Below are 3,900 nucleotides of genomic sequence, written 5' to 3'. Positions count from 1 at the left end.
TATCGAGATTTTCTCTTCGAACTCCGCAGACTCTATCCAGATCAATCTGTTGAAATGGTTATTCTGATTATTGAAGTCCTTGGAGGAATGATGCCCTCTCTACTCTGGAATCTCAAAATCATACCGGCTTGCCGCACTAAGGCAGAAACCTTAGCAGCACAGATACAGAAGCTGTCATTCTTGGCTCACTGCACTTGCTCAGGACACATGCTTCTCGGACCCCATAATCACTTACCCCACGGTGTGGGGAGTGGTCATTGGTTGATAATGTTGGCGCGCCATCTCGAATGTATCGGGCTTCGGGGGTTAGGTTAGGTCATCGAAAAACGTATCCACATTCCAGGTTAGCTTCCCAAATGTCTGCCACCGCAGTTGTCGATTGATTGGTCAAACCACCAACACTGACATAAAAACTTGACAAGTTGACTTGGTGTCACACCAATAGGTGGTTCCACATAAGTGGAAGTGTGTCTATGTGTTGTTAGGGTCCAATTTTCATTAAACTTGTTTCTAAATTTCTCTTTGAAAAGCTTCGAGAATTAGTTCGGGGGTGCTGGTTTAAAATCCATAATTTCAACCTATTTTGCATACTCCACTCAAAAGTATATTATTTGCTGAATGAATGTTAATATAGTAGCTTCATTTGTTCTTTTCAAGTTTTCATATCCTCAGGAGTTGATAGTGAGAAATATTTATTATCAGTGATACATATGTAATTTTATCACAATTTCCAAGTATATTTTGAAATATTTCAGTTATAGAGAAGCAATCATTGATTTCATTATCATGATCGTTACTATCGAGTTTTGATTCATGTAAGACTACTGGATGGAAATGGTTGAATATGTAGTGGAAAATTATCTAATCCAAGTTTGATAATCCATCTCTATCTGTGATATAATTATATTTGTTTTCTCTCCAAGGGTTCGAGAAATGGACAGAGGTAGTTCCAGAAATGTTTTGGAAAATTCGGCAGTTCTATACTGAGATCATAAAGAACCTACTCTTGCTCGTCTGAACAATTTGTCAATGAGTTACTAATAATTTATAGTGAGTTACACGGGATGTATTATGGTGCATCAAATGTAGCAAAGAATCAAAATAATGAAAATCCTCTCATTACTAAAACACCTAACGCCGTGCTAGAAATCACCCGTTCAACGTGATCTCTTGTTCACATACATATAACGACTACGCCTAATTGACAGAAAATACTTTATGAACGATTTATAGTCTTGTTTCTGTCCAAAAAGTACTTTCAACTCGAAGTAATAAACTAAAAATGGACTCATAACTCAGAATTTATTATCATAATTTATGAAAAATTATGATCACACGTTTTCAAGAATAACCCTTGGAATCAATCTATTCCTTTGAATTAGAGAAATTCCACCCATATAAAGCGAATGTGTGTTTATTTGTATAAATAGGTTATACTTTCATATCTCGCTTTATCAGAGTTCAGGATTGAATTGAGATGTTGGATTGGTTTAAAAATTAAACTTTGATTACTGATTCCAAACTGTCAATAGGTTCCATGTGTCATGTATTAAGTCAACCACAGCAATAATTGAAATTCACCCCTAGTCACATTCAACGTGTTTGATTTACACGGACACTGGCCTGGTGTAAGTTAAATATTTACAAGTTTGCACAAACACGTGTGTATATGGTTATGCAATGATTAAGATTGTGTCGAATTCCCGATTGGAAACGATGAATCTATTCATGAATCAATGGTATACATGAAGTAATTTGCATGCCACGAGGAACTTAGTAGTATAAATTAATTTATTTCTTTTGATAATTGATCATATATCCAAATAGTAATTTTGTGAATGGAAATTCTTGATTTCTTTATTCTATTCTATCGCACAAGATGACACTCAGAAACTACAATTTATGACAAATAAGTCAGAAAACAATAAAATGGCTTTCAATGTAGATAAAAACTTTTAATGAATGCTAGTAATGCTGTATATGTATACCTTATTCTAATCTTTGAGAAAAATTGGTTACTATTGAAAAAAATTTTTTAATCATGAAATAATAATAATAATAATAATAATAATAATGACTTTATTCAAATAGGAAGAATCTATGGAAAATATGACTATCAACAACAGTTATTTTATTCATCAACATTGAAGGTGTTTTTTTCTTAAATAATTGGTTATCCTTCATATATTTTGATTCCCTGCTTTTCATCTTCTTAAATAAATTGTGGAAAACTTCCAACGGAAGGAAGAAACCAATTAAGTTCAAAAAACCACTTTACGAAGATGTGTAGATCATACTGATTATAGAAGTTACTTTCATATCCAAACTGGAAGAAAAAGCACTCTGGAAACAACTACTACTTCCACTCGAACATTACATTAATCTAAAATCAATTTTTCCACTTGAGTTTCTACTCCAAACATTTATTATGAAATTAGATCACCACATATCATTCATAGAAACGCTACACACAATGATACATGATCGAGTTAGAATATAAAACATCACTAACATGAACCAATATCATTTTCAGTGGCGGAAGTTCCGTAATAATACACTTTCCTTATTTCCCTATTACTACCTTTCTGGATAATATTACAAGATGAAGTACTTATTTAATTAACACAGCCATCTTGGTTTAGACAGGTTGGAGCCTGGCTCCCTTACCCTTTCGGCTGGTGTTTGTCAAAAGGACAAACGGTTCAAGACTGATCATGGGATGGCGGTATGAATGTCCTCAGACATCAGTATCGCCCTTCACGTGGACCCCTACCTGGCCTCGGTGTTTGGATGAAGATATTGTTCACCTTTTACCGGGGGACATGAGGGTCTCACTCGATGGAGGGTCTGAGCCCTCTATATCGGGAGGGGTCTTCTATCATCTATTAGAAGACCAAGGTACTTCACCCGCGCTTGCCAGTCGATCTCCTTTCCAGAGACCCTCACTTTTCTGACCGGAGAAGACATCGTTCTTCCCATAGTTATCGCCTGAGTCTTTTCCGGGTTCACTCGGATCTCCCATTCGAGGTACCACGCTCGAGGCCCTCCAATGCACGTTGCATGTAGATGACGCCGAGCTCCCCACCCATGGAAGATGAGAGGAGAGCAGTGTCACACGCTCAGACCTCGAAGGTCGCAGGTGTAAAGGGAGTACAGCCTGGGAAAGAGCACGGCCCCTTGTCGCACTCCAGTGAGGATTTCTTTGTTGTCAGACAAAGAGCCCTCTATTCTAACTTGAAATGTTCTGTCTTTCAGGAAAGACCCAATCCACCGGATTAGGCCACAAGGTAGGTCGAACGCGATTAGTTTATGGAGAAAGCCTTCGTGTCATACATGGACTTTTTGTTTTGGTTCAGTTCCGCGATGGTGTTTTCAACCAGTCTCAGAGCCTGTAACTCAGTGGAGTTTCTCTCCTGATGTCGAACTGTTCGTCAGGCAGAACATTTCGGTCCTCGACTTCTTTGCAGAACAACTTTTTCAGCCAGCTTAGCCGCCGAGAGCAGACTAGTTGGACGATATTTCTGTGGGAACAGCTGGTTCTGACCCTGTTTTGGGATCATGACAACGATCGCATACTTCCATTTTCTGGGGAACTATCTGAGGGCCAACGAACTATTTATAATTAGTAGTAGGCTTTCAACGCAGTTTTCCGGGAGCTCTTCAATAACTTATTGGATATTGAATTGACCCTCGGAACTTTCTAGGCCTTTGCGCCCTGATGTGACCCTTCAGCTCTTCTATAGAAGCCTGGCGGATGTTATCTCGTCATCTTTCCTGAGGATATGGTGAACCCAATCTTCCAACAGAATATCGTGGTCGATTTCGTCGTCGTCTTAACGACGACGTTCCATCGTGTCGGCAAAGGCCAACGCTTTGTCGTCGGGGAGTAGCACACTCCGA

The sequence above is a fragment of the Leptinotarsa decemlineata genome, unplaced genomic scaffold (assembly GCF_025532065.1).
Source record: "Leptinotarsa decemlineata unplaced genomic scaffold, Ldec_3_MD MMD2_tig00000505_RagTag_RagTag, whole genome shotgun sequence".
NCBI lineage: Eukaryota > Metazoa > Arthropoda > Insecta > Coleoptera > Chrysomelidae > Leptinotarsa > Leptinotarsa decemlineata.
This window is presented reverse-complemented; position numbering follows the sequence as displayed.